Source organism: Haliaeetus albicilla, chromosome 22, assembly GCF_947461875.1.
Source record: "Haliaeetus albicilla chromosome 22, bHalAlb1.1, whole genome shotgun sequence".
In the NCBI taxonomy this organism is placed as follows: Eukaryota; Metazoa; Chordata; class Aves; order Accipitriformes; family Accipitridae; genus Haliaeetus; species Haliaeetus albicilla.
The window spans coordinates 14,461,947-14,486,614 of record NC_091504.1 but is presented as its reverse complement, the minus strand read 5'-3'; the positions used below and the strand labels follow the sequence as shown (position 1 = coordinate 14,486,614).

Sequence of the window (24,668 nt, the reverse complement as noted above, 5' to 3'; positions counted from 1 at the left end):
CCACAGGTCAATAAACAAAACTCCTTTCATCCAGGAAGACAGAATATAACTTGGGTGTCCAGCAAAAGTTTCACATGGAATTCAAAGGGATCTCCATAATGAACAGTAGACGAAAACTAAAAGTTTCATTTTCAGGTCACACTTGTAAATATCTAGGAGACCGATGTACGTATTTCAATACCTTTTCAGCATTTCACAACACTAAGTTTTTATAGGGAACGTAGCAGGCACTTAGTGATTTTAATTTAACATTTACCATTTAATTATCCCAACGTTTTGCATTTCTGCTTCTTTCTCCGAGGAAGAAAGTTTTATTCCCGCTTTTCTTCCCCCTCTCGAAGCTGCTCTTTCTGGTCTGAGGAAGACTACATCGCTTCCAACGCGCTTACTGCTCTGAACGCAGCGAGTGCCACCTTTCGGTGAAGAAAACGCCCGCCGCAGCTCAGCTGCGTGCCCGCCACTTGCGGCACCACAAAACCACACACCCCCCCCGGGGAACACCCCTCTGTCGGCCCGGCCCGGCCGCCCTCACAGGCGGGAGAGTCCCGGGGCCCCGACGCCTCGCCGGGGCCGAGGCGGGGAGAGGGCGCTGCCCTTGCGGACGCCTCCACGGACGGACGGGACAGCTCCTCGCCGCTCCCGCGGAGAGAGGGACTTCCCTCGGCCCCCTCCCGCAACTACCGCCTCCTCCTCCGCAGACACCTACCGAGGGGGAACCTGCTGCTGCGCCCTCCGCGCCTGAGGGAACAGCCGCGCGCAGCGCCCCCCCCCCGCGCCGGGCCGCCTAACGGTCGCCAGGGGGTGGCGCAGGCGCAGGCGCGCGCGGCGGACCGCGGGGGCGTGGCGGAGGCGGCCGCCCGCTGCTGGCGCGCGGGGCAGGCAGCGCGGGAGTGGCGCCAGCGATAGGAGGGCGTCGGGAGGGTGCGTTAACGCAGGCGCGGTGGCCAAGTGGTAAGGCGTCGGTCTCGTAAACCGAAGATCACGGGTTCGAACCCCGTCCGTGCCTTGGCGGGCCCGCGCCGGCGGGAGCATTCCCGATCCTTTTTAGGGGAAGGCGGGGAGCCCCGCGCCTCCGCCCTACCTGGCGGCGCCAGCCAGGACGGACGGACGGAGGACCCGCCCGGCGGCGGCACTTTCCGAGGGGGCCGAACGGCTCCGGGCCCGGGAGAGCACCCGGCAACGGCCGCGGGTCGGCGGCGCTCCCGCAGCGGAACGCGAGCGGCGGCGTCTGACTTGAGCGCACCGAGCACGAGTAAGGGCGCTGAGGCGGGTCCCACCTGCGGCACGGCTGCTCCGGCCTCCACTGAGGGGCCTGGCGGACGCCCCGCTCCTCCTCCGCTTCTCGTCAGTCAGACCCGCGCCCCTCTACCTCACTACACCAGCCGCCGAAACCTCGCTCTCCGCAGTGGCAGCAACGGAACCATTTTTCTTCAGACCACCTTCCTTGGGGCCTAACCCTGTGGTCAAGAGACCCTCGAGCTCAAGCCGAAGAATTGAAATTAGCAGACGCTGTCGCACGGGCACGGAAAAGATGTCTGCCCCAGTGGAGGCCGTGTCACACGCGCTCCCTACGCGGCAGCCTCGCAGCACGCGATGGCGCCCGCCACAACGTGGATCCCTTCCTGTGAGGAACAAGCCGGGCCTCTGCCAGCTCTCGCTTGAAGAGCCGTTCTCCACAGGCTGCAGCTACCGAGACCATCCTGCAATTCCTGGTTCTTTTCATTGCTTCCCCTCGCCTGTAATTCAGTTAATTATTTATTAATTTAGTTCTGCCTTCTGGTTAGTAAAACATGAGGTTTCTTCATCTACATCACTAACTACTTGGAAGGATTATTTGCAACCTGGTTAGTGTTCACTTCACGTTTTCTGGTTTTTTTAAATAGAAAAACTCCCTGTGACATTGAAACTGGGTAAGGGAAGGGCAGGTTGGTTGCGTGCGATGCTCACCCGTCTCCAAGCGCAAGCAAACACTGGGTGCGTCAGCCACACAGCTGGTCCGGCAGGACCTCGAGCAGCCGGGAAGTCCAATTCGGGGACACGGACAGGGCCAGCCACGAAACCCGCGCTTAACACCATCCCGACGATGTAAATAATAACAGCACTACACATTGAAGGAAATCTTTATTGATTCATGTTTGATATTTGCTTGCCATTTGAAATTTCACTGACCTTTCGTTAGTCCACACAGTCGGTTTTGTTTTCTTCCTCACAAACCTTCCTCTCGTATTCCGCACCACTGTTGTCTAGAATCAAAATTGTACAACTGTTGTATGAACAAAAAACCCTGTCATTACCTATTTACGCTAGATTTTGTAAAATCTTTTAAAATAAAATACATAAATTCTGATAGTACGTCAAAATCATCATTCAAGTGGTACTTTGATTTAAAGAAGGGCTGTAACCATTTATTCTATATAAGGATTTTTTTTTTTGCACAGATTTAGTGTTATGAAGATTATCTGACTGTATTAATTACATGTAATTAAAATCTATTATTTTTGCACTTAGTTTACTATCAGTGTTCCCAAGTGTCCAAAACTGCTCTTCAGCAAATTTGGCATAACTTTGATGAAGCATCAGCAGAGAGGAAATCACAGTGCTTACCTTCCAGCTCATTTTTTAACTTGAAATCTCTAGTATGAAATCCATGACAACACTGCCCAATCTCCCTAGAGAGAAGAAAAATGTAAATTATTGATTTTGAGCAGTGACAGTTTCTGCACAGAGCACATGCAAAACTACAACCCAACATGTTCTAAACCGGTTTCTGTTTTCTTAGATATTTTTACTCATGGATATGAAGGACAGTGAGGAACAGCCGTGTCCCTGAAGCTGCTTTCATAAGAGGGTTTTCAAAACTAAACAAAAATCAAACTCAAGGACAAAACATGTGTTTGATAAATACTGCTCTCTGTTACTCCAACCTCAGGGGTAAACCTGGAGAGGAGCCACCCTGCCTGTGATGAGTAATGCTTTCATAAATTCTTTCTTGTTTTTTAGAAATATATAAGACTAAGCCAGGTATGCACGAGAGCTACGGCTGCGTCTCACCCACCTAACAATGGTTTGAGGGCCATGAGTCTGTGTTACATGACACACATAGAAATTGGACAATACAGAGCCTGGTTTTCCATAGTTTGCAGACAGAACTTACATTTTGCTAAATAGCATTGCTAAATTATTAGCACGGTAATTTTGCTAAGTAACATTTTAAGACGTGTCTTACGGTTATTTACTCAAAATTAATTTTGTAATTGGAAAACTGTCTATGAAATCATAAGAGAAGCTAGTGCAGACCAGAAATTGATAGCTCCGGTAGCAGTTAAGATGTAGAGATAATTAACATACCACACAGCTTGACTGCCGTGACATACATTAATTTACGTGACTTCAAACCTTTTTGAAAGTGTTACTATGTTTGCCTTCAGCTTTCTCCCTTCTGGACAACACAATCCCCAAATTTAACATCTCTCCTTTTAGGTCAGGTTTTCTACACCTCTAATCATCCTTGCTACAATCACCCAGCTCCTCTCCAGTTGCTACACGCTCTTCTTGAAATGAGGACCCGAAGCAGACACGCTCCTGCTGCTTACCAACACTGAGCAGAGCAGAGCATTTCTACACATCACGACTCCCAGAAGGACACCATGTGCGGTAAAGTGGGAATTTGCATTACGCGTACCCGGCAAAGCCTGAGCTGCCATAGTTATAGCGCTATGAGAAGCTGCAGAGCTGCCATCGCATCACACGACGTGAGTCATTACATGTGAGCACAAATCATCCGAACTGGCACACATGGCCCTGTCCCCAGGCCGGACCGTGTGACGTGAAATTTAAGCTGGAAACTTCCTCTCTCACCCCGCGCTTGGCAGCGCTGCAGCCCCCCCGCAACCCTGGCCCCAGCCCTGGAGCCGGAGGGAGGCTGCAGCTCCCGCTGTCACCCAGCATGCCGGCACAGCAGGGCGGGTGGCCCAACAGCAGCCGGAGTCCGATGGGGCTGAATCTGTAGTATGGAGTCGTGTGAAATGGGTCCTCTCCTTAATCCAGCTTCTAGTATCCATCGTTGCATCATCTTTCAGAAATGATTTAGAAATCCCTCACACTGTGCAGTCTTACTGGTGAAAGCGGAAGGGGGAGCAAATTTAGTTTCATCATTTTTGTTGTTTTAACAGAGCCTCTTGCTGCTTTTTGAATTAATTGAATTTTACATGTGACAACCAGTATGACCAACAGAGGACAGCACATCCATTTCTTTTAATGATCAAAAGATCTTGAACTTGAAGCTGCCATTCACTTTTTCACTCAGGAAGTGAGAGTGACAGGCAGAGTAGAGCAGTGTGCCGTAAGTAAGCCAGCCAGCTTAAAAAGGCCTTTTTGTAATTAACTAGAGCCGTTTGGAATTCCAAGAGATTACTTAAAATAAATCTACTTCTAACCAGGCATTATTGCTAAAAAAACACTGTGGGTGCACCTCTCTGAAAGCTGAGTCTGTATTCTGAAGCAATTGTTTACTGAGCACTGCGATAACAGTTAAAACATACTTAGGAGTCAAAGCACACTTAGGATTGTCAGGTGAACTCTGCTAATTCCCCTTCAAAACTGCAGACAGACAAGGTGTCTGTAACTAAGTTTTGATTAAATGCGAGTGTTTATAAAACACTGAAGTAAAGCCAGACTACAGTGGTTTTATTGCATTTGATTTGAGGGCAGAGAAGACTCTGCAAGTCATAATGAAATTCAAAGAACAAACCCAAGGATTTCATGTGGCTGAGGGGAATTTCGTTACGGAAATTCAATTAACCTGCAAGAGTTGCACACATTGAAATCTATTATCTTTCCCCAAAAGCTGGCTATTGTGGTTTTTTTACAGCAACCTTTGCTATTCCTGGATAAATAATGCTTTATTACAAATGCATTGATATCTTTATATAATTAATAGCATGTAACAACATCTTCATCCACTATTGCTTTGCAAACATTCGCTTCTGCTTTCTATGAAATGTATCAAATAGTGTTTTTTTAAAAGATATGACTAAAGAAGGATGGGGTGTTAGACACAAGCACAAAGCAAATACACAGATCTAGGCGACACGTGAGGAATAACAGTGTCTCACGGCAGTGTGCAGGTCTGCCGCAAGTCCCAATTTACATTTGTCGGTCAGGGCCTGATCCCGTGAATTGCTGAGCAGAGTTAATTAACAGCCTAAGATACCGTTAAGTCAATGGGGACTGACAGTGCTCAGCAGTTCTCAGTATTGGGGCCCTTAAATAAAAGCCAGCCTATGGATTCCTGTTCATGCGAGTAACGATACTGCACGCATCTACAGTAATAACATGAATTATTCACATCAGTGTAGCGTGAAAGAATCAAGCCACAAAGCCTGTTTAAAATAACACACTAACATTAATTAGCATTCCTGTGATACATGGCAGGGTTATCATTTGGCCCATTTTTCACTCATATGCATATTCCTTTTATTTGCTGTGTACATAGGTCTGATATGAGGACATGGGGGAAAGTAAATACAGGAGATAAGACATCTATAAACATTAGTAGAAAACGATGGAAGGGGGTTACTGATTAGCTTTCTTCGCATATGAAACTCCTAGATCATATCGGAGAAATGTGAGTTAAGTGTTTTACCATTCTTTTTTTAACCATTATCTGATCAGAGAAGCATGAAAAGCACTTTATTGCTCACTTGATTTTTTTTTTTCCCTGTGCTAGGAGCCCTCTGCAGGAAGTGAAGCTGAATTTCACAAATCTTCCCTTTCTGACGTCTCCCGAATTTCTAGGAATGCCCCTTCCCTGTTACTATATTTGGAGGTAGTTTCTAGGAAAAAAAAAAAAAATATAAAAAAAATTCGGACGGTCTCGGACTTACCACACCTACTCTCGGAGGACTCTTGAGCCCCGGGTCTGCTGGCACGGCCCCCGCGGAGTTGAGGAGCTCACGGCTCGGGCTCAGCAACTCCCGGCGCAGCCTGCACGTCTTTGTAGCACTGTTGGAGGAATGAGCATGGAGAGGGAGTGGGAAGGGGAGAGGTGTCTTTGTGGCAACAATGAGTGAATCTTCTCTAGTTTTTTTCCTGGTGGCTGCTCTTTTTTTCCCCGTGCACTTTTTTTTTTTTTTTCTTTTTTGAAGGAAGAGGATCTTAAGGAAAAAAAAACCAAAACCTTCTGGATTTTTTCTCCCCCCCTCCGCTTCCCCTTCTCCCCCTCCCCTTGATGTGGCCTCTTGTTTAGCTTGTGGCGTGACCGTGATGAAGAAATGTTTCTGGGCGCCTGGCAGGGTGATCTTTTTATGTAATGAGTCAGGATTTTGCCAACGGAAGGAGCCGGCCCGGAGCGAGGACCGAAGGGCTGTCTCCTTTCAAGAACGGGAACCTGCCAGGCGACCGGCTCCCTCTCCCCGGGATCCCGCTCGCTTCGGGCGTTTATTTATTCACGGCTTTGCGGGGGCAGCGCCGGGGGCACTGACGAGCGGTAAGTTGCGCTCTCCTGCCGCGCCCCCCCCCCCCCCCAGCCATCGCGCCGCCCGCCCGCGGGGAGAAGCGTGGCCCCGCGCACGTCCCCGCCGCCTGCCAGGCCCGCAGGTGGGGCCGCCGCCCCGCGCCCCGCTCCGCCGCCGCGGGCAGCCGGGGCCGCGCCCTGCCGCGGGGACGGACGGACGGACGGAGGGAGGGGGCGCCGCCGCTCCGCGCCAGGCGGGCACCTGGGCGCGCGGCCGCGGAAAGGCGCCCCGCGCTGCCGGGGGGGGGGCGGGGGCGGGGGCGGCCGCGGCGCGGGGCCGCGCATCCCCGGCCGCCTCCCGGCGCGGCGGCACGTGCCGGCGGCCCCGCGCCCACCTGCCGCAGGCCGCGGAGGGGGCGGCGGCGGCGGCGGCGGGCGGGGGAGGCCGGGCCCCGCCTGGCCCCGGCGCCGCGCGGGGCAGGGGGCCGGTCTGCCGCCGCGCCGGGCGCCCTCGGGAGCTACAGGTGTTCGCTCCCACCGGCGGCCCCGTCGCGGTGCCTGAACGTGGCGGCGGGGTCGGCGCTGGCCGGAGGCGGGCGGGCGCGCTGATAGGTGTCGGTACGTGCGGCTCGGTAAGCGCAAGTGAGACGGCGGTGAGAGGGGTCTTCGAAACCGTCGCGGCCGTAAGCGAGGCAGCCGATGCCGCTTTCCACAGGCCACAGATTTTGTTCTAACGTTTCTGCTTAGCCAGGATTTCCACCAACTTCTCTGCGTTTCCCTTCCAAGATGTATTTGCCGATTATCCAGCCGCTCAGCTGGGACAGCGTTCTTCGGCTCTCTGTTTTGATTATCAAAAGCAGAACAGATGTAAGAGTGGCTTGTCAAGCTCAGTAATTAGTTTCTTTTAAAGTAACTGACAGCATTTACCTACTTCAGCTGTCCAAGTGTAAACGGTCATGCTTTTAAACTTGGACTTTATTTGGAAGTTCTGTTGGAATTATAAACTGAGGATTTAGAAAATGCGGCCCTTTTGTCTACAGATCTCTGCTTTTCCTCCCGTCTTTGAAGGAAGCTCTTAAGAAACATAATGCTGAGGGGAGTGAGATTTAGACACCCAGCTGAACACTTGAAACTGCCATTGTTAGTGGGAAAAGACCCACTTGTTTCAAGTGAAGTGAAAATATTTTCTAGTTTAGTGTACAAGTAACAAATATAGAATAATGACAGACATCTCTCTATAACGTGTCATCTTTAGGCTGAAATACACTGGAAGAGATAAACAACTAAGTTGTTACTCACTTTGAGAAGAACTCTTAATAGATGCTTCGAGTGCTGGGTCTAATAAATAACTGTTATTCTGGGGGAGTTCTGTGTCATTTTATAGACACTTACAGAAGGTGCTGCTTACCTACTTAATAAATAAATCATTAAGTGTGAATAAAACCAAACAGTATCTGTTAGCAGTTCCTGCTGCCCACAAAGTGAAGGAGTATGTATTGTGACTTGGCTATAATATTCTCTGTTATTAGTCTGAAAATTTCCCACTTTATAAGCAATGATTCTCTCAGTTGATTGGGCATATCTTACAAAGATACTTTACTTACAAATTGAATCTCGGAAGGTTGTGGTTCCAGAGTCGGGGTTTTGGGGGCGAGATGAGCTTATGTTTTATCCAACTGGCCCACAAAGTCCCGCTTTTGGTGGTCACTTTGTTCTGCAAAAGAAACCAGTACGTTATGGCTCTTACAGTGGACATTAAACTCAGTAGTAAAATACTGCTGCACTTACTTAGTAAAAGGCTACTATACACTTTAAATAAATAATAATATTCTAACTTTAATGTCGTCCTCAGTGATAAAAAGTGGATAGAAAATACTATCATTCTGAAAGTTAAACATAAAAAAAAAAGTTTTCTAACTGGTGGTGGTGTTTTTGTCTTAAAAAGCCAGCAAAAGCCAAAAAAAAAGTTATGTTTCAAAGAGTGGCCATTTGATATAGGTGAATTGGGAGAAAAGGAAGTAAGTCCCTTGAAAAGAGAGGCAGATTAAACCTTGAAAACATCCTATAAACACCAGTAACATTTGTATTGTCAATCACCTCCTCAGTTTTTTTTCTCACAAAGTGTTCGGTTTTAATGTATCTCATCAACTAGCTGTTTTTTTACATGTGTGTGTTTGTGTGTCTACATGTGTACAGTCTGTATCTATGAATCAATTTAAAGATTACTAATTTTTGTACTGATAAAAGTTGTAGAATATATTCTTATGAGTAAGGCACTGTAAACCTGAGCTTGGTAGAGCTGTTCACGTTACTGCTTACATTTTGGTATCAATATCCTAAAGAATCTAAGCATATTTTTTACTTAAAAATTATGTAGTTGTACTTTCCTCATGGGATTCTAGTAAGTGTTGAAGATTTGTTAGTAGATAAGCTGAACTTTCTTGTGGTTTCTGAATATACCGTACATGTATTTAAGACTGAATGAAATACATTGCAGTCACACAATATAATTTATAGAATGGCTCATGTATACAGCATACGCACACAAAATACATACAGGAGCATCCTCTCAGTTGGTGTAAACGCGTCTGTCATAGTTTTGACATTTTATGCCAGCTAATCACCTGCTTAAGTTACACATAAACATCTAGACGTTCACATTGTGGTCACATTATCATTGCAGTCAGATTAATTTTAAGTGCTGACCTACTCAGGCTGAATCAATTCGAGTATTTCAAAAAGGCCTGGAAATTCAGCTGAAGTTAGACAGCGATACACTGTTAAAGCAAAGTTGTTGGTATGTGTTATATCTCGTGACTATATGCAGGATCTGTATATTCATGCAAATGGATATCATGCTGAATTATCAAGATTTTTCTATGGAATTCTGTTATTTTACATTTTATAGCAATGTAATAGCTACACATGTGAAACAGGACATATCCAAACCTCAGTGCAACAAATTCCTCACTTGTTTAAGACTGAAATCTGGTGTGGAAGAGCTTAGGTCTGAACTGTGCTGCTAAAAGCCTTTTAGCCACTATTTTGCATGGAATAATGCTGTTCAAGAGCAGCATTTATGAGAAGGTTAAATTTTCATGAACCAATTAAGCTACAAATTTAACTGTAGAAATTTTTTATTTTTGTATTATAGTATTTAGTTTGTGAATACCTTCTAGACCTGTTCAATATTACAAGTCATCAGATTTGGATTGGTTTAACTTCTCTGGTCTCTTCACTAATATTCTGAGAACATAAGAGCAGAGAATCAGAGATCAGAAAGTAGATCAATGTGAGGATCTTGCTTTAAGGAAAAGAGAAACAAACTCACGTATCCAAAGAGCAGCAAAGATCAACTCTGCTCTGCTGAAATACAGCAGTTGCTTCTCGCCAACTATTACTTTAAAGCTCTTAAATTAAAACATGTAATTTTGTATGGCTGCTTTCAGTGAGATGTGCTTTACGTAGCGTACTTTGTTAATCAGCTATTTTTAGATATTTTTTCAAATAGGTTCTATTTGAATCTCTATTGAAGATACATAAAATTCACATGCATTCCTTCTAGCACCAATAACCTAGCTATAGAATTAATAAACTATTTAAGTTATTAATGAGCAGTGTTAACACAGTTACACTTCTGTAGGCCTTCCTCACAGAAAATTTTTATTCACATTTTTTCCCATTAGTAAGCTTACAGAAAGAGCTGTTTGTCTCTAGTGTGCAGAAACACAGACAGTTTTCTACTACTACAGATATCATGCATATATATTAAACTTTCAATGTATGTTCATTTTATGTGTGTTACCCAAATGAATGATGATTAGACAAAACAGTGACAGATTCCCTAAACATCTATGTTATAAAAAATTTGATCTCTTTCCCTCACACTGGTTTTCCCACAAGGTTTGCGTGCAGTGTGGGGTGGTAGCCTCAGAGCTGGGACTCCTGAAGTGCACTGCATATCCAGACCATTAATAATTAAATACCTGGGATCAGTCTATCTTGCTATTTGAAATGAAAAAAGAAATTTACAGAAGATAAAAAGTAGATGGTATGTTTGGAATCAAAATTAATTTTCCTTGAGATAAAAACTGTCATGAATTATTGAAAAAATAGTATTTAGAAAGATCAACTCCAATTATTTATTGCATTTATAATTTATAAAGTTGAAAGCCCTACTGGTTATGTTTCTATTTAAAATAAATTTTAAACTACATTTTTAGAATTACTTTTCTGCATTTTTAAGCAAACCTTTAAAAAACCAGCTTACAAACACTGAATCAGCAGAGGATTATCGAATGGCCTAATCTGTTTACTTTTGAAATTTTATTGAAAGCAGTGAAAAGACCAGGATCTCCACCAGAATCAAGTGGCATGGTTTAGGGATTGGTCTGTGGCCTGCATTTTCTGAAGCAGGGCCTCAACCTTTGACATCTGCTGACCTCATGTTGCAACAGAAAAGTTTTGTGACTCCCCTCTGATGTAGCCATACAAAAAAAGAGAGGGAGGTAGTGACCCCAAGTTTGGAAACTCATGACCTGGAACAACTAAAAGTTTTGCCTTAGTAAAGGCTACAAAATCAGTTATCCCTTCCTATGAAACTATCCAGACTTTTTCCAGGGCAAGAACAGAGACATCCAAGGTATGATTTTTAAATTGTGTCTTGTTCTTCGCTCTGTTATAATGTTACACATCAGCACTGCTTGCCTGCACAAAACCTGGACCTCATGCCACAAAGGAAATCTATACAAATATACACCAGTATGTTCAGAATGTATTTTTAAAAGGTATCACTCAAAAATCCTTTTTTATTTGCTGTAAAAATAATATTTAGCGGGTTATGAAGAAAAAAAATTTTAAGGTTTTTTGGATGGCTTTAAAATATTGGGGAAAAAACATTGGTATCACCTGGAAGCTGCACCTGTAGTGGAAGAAGTGGTAGAAAATCGGTTGTATTACATGAACTGCCAAATCCACTTCAGACCATGCAGCTTGAGACTGAAGCTTCTGGTGAAATTAATCAATTTAAGGCATCATCTGCCCTGTTCACAGCAAACATCGGTTAATAAATACGCAAATCTCTTGTTGCAATGTCATATGCTTTTCTCAGTCAAACGATGCAAATGTGTAAGGAATTTGGTAAAGGTACACACATAGAAAAAAAGAAACAAAGAATCAGCTTTTTTTGCCTGTTGTCAAAATGCCCAAATAATTTCTGTTTACAAGGTTTCAGTCCAAGGGCAATGTTTATGTAGGTGACATGTGAATGGAGAGGTGTTAGTCAGTTTGTGGATTTCTTTCAGGACATCTCTACAACATGTACAGAATAAAGATAACAGGAATAGAAATAAAAACACACCTATTATGGAGCTAACTTGCTTTGTGAGCTAGCCAAATATGACTACATATTAGCAGTTGGTTTCAGAAGGTTACCACTGATTTCTGACTCCCTGTTAGATATAAAGGCTCTTCAATTATCAACATTTTATTTTTCACGTTGGAATCATAATTCTCTACAGACAGGCTCCAGAGTTTTAAAATACATTTTTTTCTTTTCCTGTTTGGAGCATACCTGCTCCTAGCTGAACTCAAAAGAAGGCTTAAAAATGATGCATCAGTCCTAACTGATTTCCTGATATACTGAATGCTAACATCGTTGATACACATTAATTACTTTAAACAAAACTATTTCCATCCTTTCAGTTAATACTGCTGGAATATTTTAATCTAGCTGTTAATGGAGGAGGCTACAATTCACCTGTGTAATGTAGTATTGAGGCATTTTTGCTATTTTAAGTATCTTAGCTTCAGTCAGACAGTCCAAATCCTTTTACTGGAATCATGGCCTTTCTATATGAACTGATATAAAACAGTAGCTAGACACCAATTTTTTAAAGTAATAGCTTTTCTTTTGTTTTGTAGGTCAGGATAAGAATTAAGACAAGCGAAAAAAAAAGACAAAATGTGTTCTGTCATCTACAACAAAGCACGTATAAATGGTTTTAGGAAAGGGTGAGAAAAATCATTTCAGGATGTTTCAGGATTGGCCCACAAGGGTCAGTAAAAATATATGAATGCAGTAATTTTACTGAAGCGGTATTTCTATTTGTTATATACTGCTATTGTTAAAAATGTCTATTAAAGTCAGCATAATCTAGATTTTTGCTTTGATGCTGCTGCTGTTTGTATAGAAGTTTTCTTTTGTAATAAAAGGCCTATTTCAAGTCACACAAACTGCACACATCTGTCAGTAGGTGCCTGGATGCTGGTGTAAGTCAGCAGTATCTCCACTGAAATCACTGGACCTACATTGACAAAAAATACAAGTGAGATCACAGTAAAATTTCTGGAACCTGAGGAAAGAATAATTTTTTATATTATAACACAAACAAACAAAGAGCAAGTGTATTACACAGAACACCATATTAAATTACATACGAGGAATTGAGCATTGCTTTTTTCAACAATATTATTCTATTTCACACATTATGCTACAAGAATCCTTTGAAGAATATGCCTGTTAGGTGCTATTTAGTGTGGATTATTTTGAAAGAGTAATTTTTCATTAGGCATGTCAATTGAACAGGCATAACTAAAGTTCAAATGTGCTACCTGTTTTACTAAGGATATTTATAAATATGGAGTATTCAGTCTTTTCTAAATTTGATTTCTCTTTGCATTTTTACTCTGAGTGGTCTTTCTGTATGTATGGAAAATTGCCCACATGGTTGGTTGGAAAATATTTTTAAATTCTTTAAAATGAAAGATGTTGTATGATTTTATTATGTATCATTTTCTTCTATAAACTAACATTTGCGCTGTCACTGAAGTAAATCCTTAAAAATGGGAGATGTGGGTCAACTGTTAATGATGATTATTCTGTTTTACTTTTTGCTTTTTGGGAGCTGAAAGAACAAAAATTGTCTTGGATTGTCTGTGCTTTATGCATAATGTTTTTAGCTTCCCAATACTAATAGTATTTCTAAGGTAGCTGCTTCAGAATTCACTTTGGTGAATGGACTGAACCATCTTACACATCCAAAGTAAATGACTTAGAAGCTATTTGAAAAACTACAATTTTCCTATGCAGTGGACTAACAGGAAATTATGAAATACTGAAGTATTGTTGGAAAATTGTTCTAACTTAAAAAATTTTTCTTTATAGTTTCATTCTTGATGTTCCACAGCATTCACCACTTCCTGCATGGCTCTTTACCGCAGGGAAAATGAGGGACTTTTGGGGGCAGATGTGTTTCCATTACACTATCATAATGCCCCTAAAAATCCTTATTGCTCTTGCAGTATTCTTCTGTGTTGCTGGGCCTGGTGTGAACTACTTGAAGACCTAGCTTATAAGTACAGCTTTTCTCTAAAAACACTTTAAAAAAACCCACTGAGTTTTATTTTGTTTATCTTACATTATTTTTAGTTGTGTTTACTGTTGCTTAAAATATAAATGGCAAGATATGCAACCACCTGTTGGTAAACAAATGTCATAAGTCATAAATCCAAGGGACATGCCGATAACTGCACAGTATTATGAAGAGGAATATATTTTGGCTTAAGAGTGAGAGCTTCACTCTTTTGGTATGATTAACTTGTTTTTAGTGTAAGAATTTAGTGTGTATGTCTCTGAAAACATGACACAGATTTTGCAAGCTAATTTGAATGACTACTATAGCAGACCTCACTTAGAATATTAACCGCTTTTAAGAACATACATCAGGCCATTTATCAAATTAATAGATTTGCCCAGTACTTTTCTTTAAATCAAATGCACAAAAATATTCAAATAAAATTTTCATGCCGTCCCAAAATAAATTTATGATTAAACCTAGAAAAGACATTGTGGGTTCTCAGCTATTCTCTGCTTATTCAACTTGAAAGGTCTTTGTGTGGGCACACCTCTTGCTGGTGCTTTTGGGGAAGGAGGGATGGCAGAGTCCATCGGGAAAGCAGTTGTGCTGTACGGCTCCTCTCTCTGCCCCTCCGGGTGAGTGAGAGACCTCCAGGAGGGGAGTGCCCACACTGGAGTCTCTCGGGCACGGTTTACTCCTGCGAGCTGGCAGGTTCCCCTGAAGTCTGCAGATTTCCACCGTGCTTGAAGGAAAAGGCAGAACATATAAATGTAAACATGGTTTGGTTTTGTCTGGGTATTGCAGCACAATATATCATCAGTTTGACATGTGCAGTGCTAGTGACGTTTATTTCAGTAGCTCTGTGTAGGACAGTACTGTAACTGGTTTCTGTTAATTGTACTCTTGACTTCACTGACTAGCTTAAAAGAAATAATAGATATACGGCACCACATTGTCTCTCTGACAGTGTCTAATATCTTTAAATAGCCTTCAGAATATTTTGTGACATAGGAAAGAAACTAGCTGGGTAGATTCTCCCTGCCCCTTTTATATTAAAGTTTTATCCCCAAGGAAATGCTCTTCTTCATTCTGCTGAAGGAGTGTTTCTCATTTTTCAGGCAGGAAAATCTTACAGGTTAAGTCATGTCCTATAGGTCACAAAGCAAGCTCGCTGTTATGACTGGAACCCAGAACTTTTGATGCCCAGATAAATACCACAATAACAAGAAAATTACTTTCTAGAAGGACAGAATGAGCTGTGTTGCACAACATTATATTCACAGGTCAAAACACGCTGGCATATGCATTTCAACATGCAACATTTCAACATGCAACAGCATTTCAAATGTATGTATAGACAGAAAGCAGTAGAAAAACTAGTCATTATATTAATTCTAAATTTTCACATCAATACTTCACTGTTTCTGTTTGGACTACTGACTGCAAGACGATTCCTAGCACCTTCTGACATAAATGAAAGGTGGTGTAACACAGACTGGCTTGAGGCTTATACAGCCTTTAAAATTATAAAAGTTACTTACAAGGTATTAGATTAATTGAATTATTAATGTTATTAGTAAAGATTTTTGCCATCTGTGTACGTTTAGCAAACTTTTTATTTCCAAGTAACACTCCCAGCTGAAGACTCTGCATCTAATTGAAAATGTTAAAAAAAAAAAAAAAAAAGCGTGAGATGTTCTATGGAGTTCTGTAATATTAAGGATCAGTGAAGGGAGTACTCCCAGAGCTATAAATTGTATCACCTTTATATAGAAGACACTGCTAATATGAACAGATTGGAATTTTAATTACTTTTTAAAAGTCTTTTGGGGGCTATGCTAGTCAGAACACTATGTAAAGAATACTGTGATAGATTTCAGCATTAAAACTGATCTGATTTTGTATTTGCCCTATGTTGCAATCCTACCTTACATGTAATCTTTCAAGGATATCAGAATTTATTTTTTTTCCTAATGAAAGCAATCTTTCATAAAATCTCTTGCATGTTTAACTTGTAGATCTTAGCAATGGATTCTAACATACATACCTACTTATATAAATACAGACCGTAGCAAAAGTCAGATTCCTTCTGAACATGGGGTCTGTCAATATGTAAAAATATATTTATCATATGACACTACTATCAAGAAAAATATTTGCTTAGACCTAGCAATCCTGAGATTAAATTCAAGGAAGGGAATCAAAATCAGTAACACTATATTCCAGTCCCTTTTATATCTAATAGGAATCACCTGACACACAATTGTCATTTTTTTTTTACACATTTTTATCACTGAATAATAAGCATTAAAAAATGAGAGCCAAGCACATGGCTTGAGATGTGTACTTAAACCTTTGAATTCATATACTTGCTTCAAATTGTTTAAGTATTTAAATTATTTTGGCTTGAAGTAGTATGTCACAAAAACCTCTGGATGTGATACAGCCCCAGTGGAAGGACTGCAAAACTCATCTGTAAATCTGTCCACTGAAGCTAGCAGCACTTTGCCTGCAAATAGGCTGTGAGTAGGTTTCAATATTAAATATTTTGTAAAAGATAATTTTGCTGTCTGGTTGTTTTCTAAATATGAGCAAAGCGAAGATGTTTTTTAGCTTCTTCTTAGGGCTTTTGATTTCTTTTAATTATAGGACCAAGAGTCATTAACATGAACAACAAATTCATGGTGGTGTTCTAAAAGTTAGAACAGTAGCAACTAGGTAATATTTTTCAAATATAATTTCCACAGTGGAAAAGATATTAAATGTTTGTTATGTGCCAAGAAATGAGTAATATGAGAATACTTTTGTTCTTTTACAAAATGGAAGAGCATTAACAGCATTTTAGGTTTTTATTATATGTAAAGTTTTTTTGATTACCAACAGTCTCATAATAGATAAACAAATATAGCAGAAAAGACATGCAGTTATTAAATAGGCTGAATAAGATAAACCAATCTCATTTATGTATTGAATAAGCCCATTATTATCTCAAGTTTTGAACATTACCTCAACTGTACGTACACTGACTATTTAAAATGTTATTCAGAATACAGAACTTGGGTCATCCATTTTAATAATATATTTACTATGTTATTTGACTTCTGATATGTTAGATCCAGTTTCTCACTGAATTGACACAATCAATTCTGCTTCAGTCAGTACTGAGGGGATATCATTGCAGCTCCCTCTACCATTACCTGTAGGACATATGACTATATAAATAACAGTATCAGAGTTTGAATGCAGGAAGCAGAACTCTACCTGTGTCCCAATGAAGCTGTTCAGAAGGGCTCAGATAAGCCACCCAGTTTCGCGTGTGTTAGAGAAAGATGTGGGGAAGGGAAGGCAAGAGCTATAGCAAACAGAGTAGCAAATCAACTGCAAGAGATAAATCACTATTCAGATGCTGTAAGTCTATAGAATAAAGACCTAACTAGTTTTCTCAAGAGGGGACCAGAAATGTGACCAGTATTCATGATGAACCTGCAATGTATCTTTTCCTTAAATGGTTAGTTATGGAAGCAGAAATCCATACAAAAATAAACTCCATTAATAAATGGTCACTACTACATTTCTCAATTATACTAAACTGTTTCAGACTTTGTTAATTTGTTGCCACTGATGGCTGATTAAATACATGTAAATGGTTTTGTTTTCATTTTCCTTAAATTTTAAATGTGTATAAACATTTTTATTCCCAAATTTAAGCCACCAGTGCCAAGATTCTGACTGAAGCGGATCTTTATGGTTGTATTATAAACAAGTGCAAATATAAGTTATGAGGTACAGTGCTGACATAATGTTAATTATAGCTGGAAGAAGATTTGCCAGTGTGTATACAGTGTGGAAATACAAGGACTCATTGTAAGTTAATAAAGATCATTAAAAGAAATCACACATTTCATAATCATGCTTTCATCAAGATAGTATGACCTATTCTATAATTAAGCAATTAAAATAGAAGCTGAAATATTTGGAGATGATTAACTTATCCAGTAGTTAGACTTGACAGGTGCTATTACCCAATAAATAATCACTGAGTAACTGGAATTCTTAACCAATATGATTTTTTGTTGACTCCTAGGTTGGTTGTTTGGTTGTTTTTTTTTTTTAACAAAAAGCCACTTAAAAGTTTTCTTTATATTTCCAATGACAAACTATATTTTGTATATTCCTTTAAAAGAGAAATCTACAGCCTTGCCATGACTGCTCTCTGAGGCTTTTGGAGACCTCAGTGGTGAGAACAGCACAAATATCTAACTAGATTGCAGCAGGTTAATTTTGTATCAGAGGAATCACCAAGATATTCATATATAAAGCCAGGGAATCTGTGCTAGTCATTTCTGGAGTTCAGAACTAATCCATAACAAAATCATCCCATGACTGGAGTTGGCAGTAAGGAGAAAATAGTGTGTCCAGAAGATCTTCAGATTGCAGTATGAATCAAACATAGACTCTGTGATATAATCTGGACTCATATTCAAATAATCTAGATACAGTATCTTGATAATTTATATGTTCTTAGAACATATCTGAAATGAAAATTGTGGTGGTTTTGTTCCAGTCTGAGCATTAGGAGACGAATGTTGCAAATTCAAGCGGTTCCAGATTCAAGGTCTGGGCCCTGACTTGCCCTCTAGCCAGTCACAGAAAGGTGTAAAATGCCTTCACTGGAACCTAAGCAAGGTGAGGTACCGCGTGCACTTCGCCTATCAGAGGGAGCAGTTACAGCCACCAGCTGATTTCAGAATGCGTTTTTATCTGGAATAGTAGGCCAGGGTAAGTCAGCTCTAGCCTTAAACATAGTATCTTTCTGTACCAGCTCTATTCCTGTCTCCTCCTTTGCAGATTATCCAGTTAATAAACAGAAAGTTCCGAGAAGTCAAAAAAAACCCCCAAAGCCAGAGGTAACTCCTTTTCAAGATGCTCCTGCCAGAAAGTAAAGACTGAGCCACAGCTGCAATTTCCTGATAACACGCTCCTTGCTAACATCCCGGTATGGCGTGTGTGAGAGGAAAAATTATACCAATTAGTTAATGCAAGCCTCTTTGATTTTCTCATAAAGCGGGACACTCCACGCATCATGTCCTGCAATAGAGACATGCATCTAGCGCGGCAGGTTGTATAATAAAAGCGCGCCTTTGCCAGGGGGTCGTACGACACATGGGTGCACGTACAGGAGATGGGAGCGCAGCGCTGGAGCTGGGGGAAGGTGCCTTCTGGCAGGACCCTGCGGGCACGGTGGGAGGCTGGGGGACCCCAGTCCTCTGCCTGCGGGGCGATGCTGCGGCTCTGTCCTTTGTGCTGCACACGCTAGTTGGGACTGGTCAGCGAGCAGATCACGCTCGACCTTTATTGCCATTTTATCTGTTTGGGTTTGTTGACTTTTTCTCAGACATCACCTGCAAGATAGCAAGAATTAGAAGATAGCTGCATTATGCGTTTCATCTCACCTAACTCCCTAAGAAAATTTCCTTTGTCATTGTTACTAACGGGATTGAAGAACAGCCTACAACCCTGACCCTGCACAACAGACAAACTGTTTAGCTGCACAGTTTTCACTGACTTCGCTAGGAATTAATACGAGCAGAGCAGTATACCTGAACACCAAATTCCGCAGAGTATATCACAATACCTGTAATAGCAAGTTTATCTTATGGCACTAAAAAAGTTAGACTTTCTAATGAAGCATAATATTGGGTGGTATTATCATTATACATATTATATATTCCAAGGACATATTCTCACCTTTTATTTGTATCACAGAGAATAGAAAAATGTATTTTCCTGTTCTACCTACAGAACGCTTAAAAACACTGCAGTATTTTATGCTAACGCACCAGAATACAGCAGTAATACATGGAGTTTTAAACATATTTAGGAGATGGGGACTTTGCTTCTGTTCTGTTATTCTACAGCTCCCAGTTCCTGATCTATGTGTTTAATACTCGGGTGTTAAAAGATTGGAAAGAACAACTAGTAATTTTAAGGTGCTGTACCTTATTTTAGAACATTTTTTGTACTTCAGGCTGTAGATAATTATTACCAATCTTTAGCATTAGAAATATAGAAAATGTGCTGAGAAAAGGCATGGGAACGAAAAATAAAACAGAGCAAACCAAAGTCTCTTTAGACTGCAGGCCACTTGCCAGCTTCTTCTTACAGGAACTTTCAGTTCTGCTGCTTGCTTTGAGTGTAGCAAAAAGATAAACATTTTCTTGTTGCAAGTTAACAAACACTGCCATGCGTGACAAGTTGATAAGCAGTATCCAGAGTTGTATCAGGAGTTTATTAGTTTATTTAAACAAGATAGAAATGTGCTGGAAAGTTTTGATGTGCAGCTGAAAAATGAAAAATAATTGGTCAATGCCCAAACTGTTCTACTGAAAAAAGGTTTTCTATTCTTAGTAACTGGAGCTTTCACTGCTATAGACAACTTTTATTTCTGTTTATGGTAAATTCCTCAATGTATCTGCCTCCTTTGTACACCTTACACCACTGCGTTGTAGTTCTGTATTTTCAAGTGGTACAAATACAGGAGTCTAGATTCTACATGGATAAACTTAAGCAACTATGCTACAGTCATGGCACAATAGGCAGAATTTGACATAGTGACTTCATTAGATTAAAAATAATCATTTTCTGCTCTGTATCTTTTCACATTAACTGTGGATGTTGGGAATCTTGTTTCCATGTTTTTGCCTTTTATAATTACTGAAAAGTAAATACTGTGTATTTAGGTATAGTACAAAATAGGTGCTATGATGGGTTCTGCTCTACACCTCTGTTAGCACTCCTTAAATTCTCACCTGTTTTTCTGATGTAGGCCTGTATGCCTTAGAACAAATAGATAGTGTTTGACTCCTGATATTGTCACCAAAACCTGTATTTGAACTAAGATCTGCCAGAGTAAATATTAAAAATCCTGCTGTATATATCCCAAACGCCACTTTTAGTTTTTTGTAATGGCATGCGGCATAATATAAACAAGGAGTAACAAAGGGATAATGCACAGTGATGCAGTATCAGGTTTACTGACAAAAATGGGAGGTGGGTATATTAATCACAGGTGATAAAAACGTAAGGAAAAAGGGCTTCTTCATGGCTTGTAGGAAGATACTTCTATCCTACACTCTAATGACTTTTTTGTATCATTTATTTTATTGAAAAACTATTTTAGAAGAGTTTTAAATTTTTTCTTACAGAAAGTATCCATACTATTTTTATAGTCCCTTTCCACACTAAGACAGGCTTTTAAGTACCACTGACATTTGTGGTATGCCAATTTTTGTGGCTCTAGAGAAATAACAATAATACACTGTGGAGAAAATTGTGGCACATTTTGCCTGGAAAATGTTGTTACACTCTGTCAAAGAAATAAGAAGAACTTATTTTAATATCCTGTCTCACAATATGGGGTAAAAGGGACAAGAAAATTAGGACGGGTAGATGAAATCTATACTTTAGCAAGATGTGATCAGTAACCAGAAGGCTAATATTTTCAGGTATTTGCAAGACTTCAGTGATTCCCAGATGCCTGAAGTAGGGCAAGGATAATGACTAGGAATTTCTTCTGGATTTGATGGTTGCTCGGCACTGTGGAACGTAGATACCTTTGCCCATTTGTATGAGAATTGTGTCCTTTGCCTTGGTTTCCCCCTGGGAGCTCACAACTGAATACACAGACAGTTTTCCAGGACTTCCTTCCTCCTTTATTTAGTGCATACACAGAGGAGATGTGTGCAGGATGTTTACTGAAAGGAATAAAAAAGTTTTACACTTCCAGCAACTGAACGTTCATGAGAGAGAGTGTCACACATATATGGATATTTGGTGAATGTAAACACACTCCCATCTGTCTTGAAGGAGAAAGAGCAAAGGCTTTTTTTCCTCTGTATTCTCAGACACTGAATAACATTCTGCTGCAAGACAGAAATTGTTTGGTGCAGATGCTTGGCTTCCTTGAAAACATAAACAGTTTTCTTGGTAGCATATTAATTCACCATATTAATTGTAGTAGAGTAATTAATTGTTATTAGTCAAGTAGGGGTTATTATGTTTTAAATTGAACTACTCTCAGGCTAATAGCACAGAAGTATTGCTATTGGCATGCTAGATATTTTCAATTAATTAAGCTCATAAGTTCAATAATTTAATAAATTAGTAATTTTCAGTTAGTTATTTATTAAGTTCATTTATTTAATTGCTTATCCTGGTTTCTTCTGATTCTCAAATCCAGAATATTAAAACTTAAGTAACAGACCAGACACTGACGTACATGTAAATTCAGGTACAGGATATGGCCTTCATAAAACAGCACACTGAAATTAGATGTCTCTTGATACAAGAGAGAGTTCCACTATTAAGCAACTGGGACTAAGAGTAGCTGTAAAAGACTCAGAATGCAAGCAATCTAGTAAGATGGCCTATAAGGTGTAAATTTCAATTTAAGTCTTCTGTGAGGTCAATAGCTTCTTGCAGTGCAATGAGATTCCTCCAAAGGGTCTAATATTTCATCACAGCAGACCTCTATATTGTGATAATCAGCAGATAATCTGTTTTATGATAATTTATGTTGTGATAATCAGCAGATAACCCATGTTATGAAACTACTGTACCTTGACTGTGGCATGAAGAAAGCAGGATGCTAATGGATCATCATTCCACAGGCTTTTTAGCTCTGATCAAAGGAACTCGTGTAGGCCTGTAACATAAATAATAACCTGTGAGAATGCAGAAGCAAAGAAGAAATGTGCCAGTTTAGCCGACTGGCTGCCTACCGGAGCAACACACTGCTTAAAGAATAAATTGTCTTTCAAACTAGCACCAACAACTTTGCTGCAGGTATTTCATAAGATAAATCAATCACATATGGCAAGCAGACACACCAGACACAGATGGCATTTCTCTTCTGAGGTCTAAGAATATTTTTCCTAGTTTGTGCAAAAACCCAAATGGCCATAAGGACCTAATAAATCTAAGTTAAAATGGAAGAGAATATTGTTTGATACATTTATCTTATATTGGGTCTGACTGATTTAATGTTTAGGGTAGAATAATGTTCATATATCATAAAAGACCACTGATACAGCATTTTAGACTCATCATCCTGCCTAAAGGAAATGTCAATTTTATTTTTTGTCATCAGGTTATATTAGGTTAGATTAGGTCTCCCAAAACAAGTATCATCTTTCAGGAAGGAAGACTGATTTAGACACAAAATTTGACCTGAATGATCTTAAATGTCTTGTTCAATTTTAGAGCCATGAAATGAGACCTTAACAGGGAACTTGTCACTTGTTCTGTTACCCTGATTTATTAAGCCTAGAGAAAAAAACAAGAATGGTATGGTAGCTGGTATACATCACCATTGAGTCAACACCTTAGCACAATTTAGAGGCAAATCTCTCTTCCAAAGAAATGTATCAAGAAGCCAATTCTGGAATATCTGATATACATAAATCTAAATCTGTTAGGACATCTTCCAGAAACAGTAAAGGAAATGAACACACAGGGTTACATCTGCACATTAGCTTTACATTGAAACATAAGGCAGCAGGAATGTAGCTAGAAAATACTTTATTGTTTTTAACTAAGAGATATTTAGATTTAGCCAAATACGTAATGTTTGAACGCAGCATTTTTTTAAAACTAAGCTGGCTTTTCCTGAAAGTAATATAGGTATTGAGTGTTTGTTAAAATCTTTTCCTTACCTAAGAATTTATATACCCTGTTCCCAATGCTGACGTGGTTTGTAGATATTATCATTTATTTTAGAACAAAGTTCAGTCTTTTAAAATATCTGAAGCATACTATAGGCAGGTTCATTGGTCTTATCAAATCTAAATTGTGCAGTTACATTCAAGTCTTTTTACACAAGAATGTGAATTCACTACTACTACAGAATGAATAACAAAATATTCAGAAATAGGACTTTAAAAAAAAAAGCTAAAGTGGTCTTGTATTTGCCTTCCTTTAATAATTGATATAATTCTGAAATGTTAAGCAAATAATAATTTTAATGCATTTAAGACAACATGCTGTTATCTCTTTTTCATTTTGTCATTGTATCTAGTATTTTTATAATACCTACCAGTTCAAGTAGTAATAATGAGCTTGTGATTTCCATTGGTGAAGGTGACCACAGAAACTTGAGGAGGGGGAGAAGAATGACTAATTCGCTGGAATGACTCTGTGTTTTTCAGGAAAACACTCGCACAAGGAACCTGCTGGCAAAATGGAAATTATGTAATTCTTTCTACTCCATCTGCATCTTTTTAAATTATTAAATTAAATACATGAATGAAGAAAAATCAGAACTATTTTATCTGTAAACGTATAAATACATGTAAAAATTTGCTTTCACAAGTTATTTTATTCCTATATGCAGTCAAATGCATAATTCTTCTGTAGTCAGCTCTTTTCATTTTTGGATTCTTTCACACTAACAGAAAAGACACAGAACAACAGCAAAATACCAGTAGGGATTTGCAGAATGCCAAGTTATAACGCATCTAAATTTACAACGGAATTTGTAAAATTTCATAGTACAGGGCATTGTATTGAGTATTGCAAGACGTGTTTACTGTCCAAAAGATTCCTAATTACCCATATATGTGCATGCATAAATTATTTTCAGAGACCATAAAAATTATTGTCTCTACAATGGAAAAACACTTCAAATTCTGATTGCAAATTCTTGCCACATTTCACACACCTGCCATCCCAGCACTTTAAAAAACTTTTTGATGTTCTTCAGGGGTCAGTATTGGGACCGCTGCTGTTTAACATCTTTGTCGGCAGCATGGACAGTGTGATCGAGTGCACCCTCAGCAAGGTTGCCAACGACACCAAGC

The 24,668-nt window shown here is 40.1% G+C and overlaps 4 long non-coding RNA genes and 1 other non-coding gene across 6 annotated transcripts in view; 2 read left to right on the top strand and 3 right to left on the bottom strand.

Annotated features, from left to right (window-relative positions):
- LOC138690526 (uncharacterized) overlaps positions 1–827 on the bottom strand; it is an 85,496-nt gene extending 84,669 nt beyond the window's left edge. Inside the window, exon 1 of one of the 2 annotated variants that reach the window (XR_011329299.1) lies at positions 707–827. This is a non-coding gene — a long non-coding RNA (uncharacterized lncRNA). The other variant, XR_011329300.1, reaches the window with a different exon arrangement.
- Positions 828–934: 107 nt separating this feature from the next.
- On the top strand, positions 935–1,006 carry TRNAT-CGU (transfer RNA threonine (anticodon CGU)). The gene has a single exon. It is a non-coding gene; the product is annotated as a tRNA-Thr (tRNA).
- A 1,098-nt stretch (positions 1,007–2,104) lies between these two features.
- Positions 2,105–6,012, bottom strand: LOC138690524 (uncharacterized). The gene is made up of 3 exons (XR_011329297.1): positions 5,886–6,012; positions 2,605–2,669; positions 2,105–2,243 (listed from the first exon to the last, which is right to left on the bottom strand). It is a non-coding gene; the product is annotated as an uncharacterized lncRNA (long non-coding RNA).
- LOC138690523 (uncharacterized) lies at positions 5,886–20,756 on the top strand. The gene is made up of 2 exons (XR_011329296.1): positions 5,886–6,487; positions 18,661–20,756. It is a non-coding gene; the product is annotated as an uncharacterized lncRNA (long non-coding RNA).
- Positions 19,160–24,032, bottom strand: LOC138690525 (uncharacterized). Its single transcript, XR_011329298.1, has 3 exons — positions 23,906–24,032; positions 22,431–22,516; positions 19,160–19,214 (listed from the first exon to the last, which is right to left on the bottom strand). It is a non-coding gene; the product is annotated as an uncharacterized lncRNA (long non-coding RNA).
- Between the last annotated feature and the right edge of the window lie 636 nt (positions 24,033–24,668).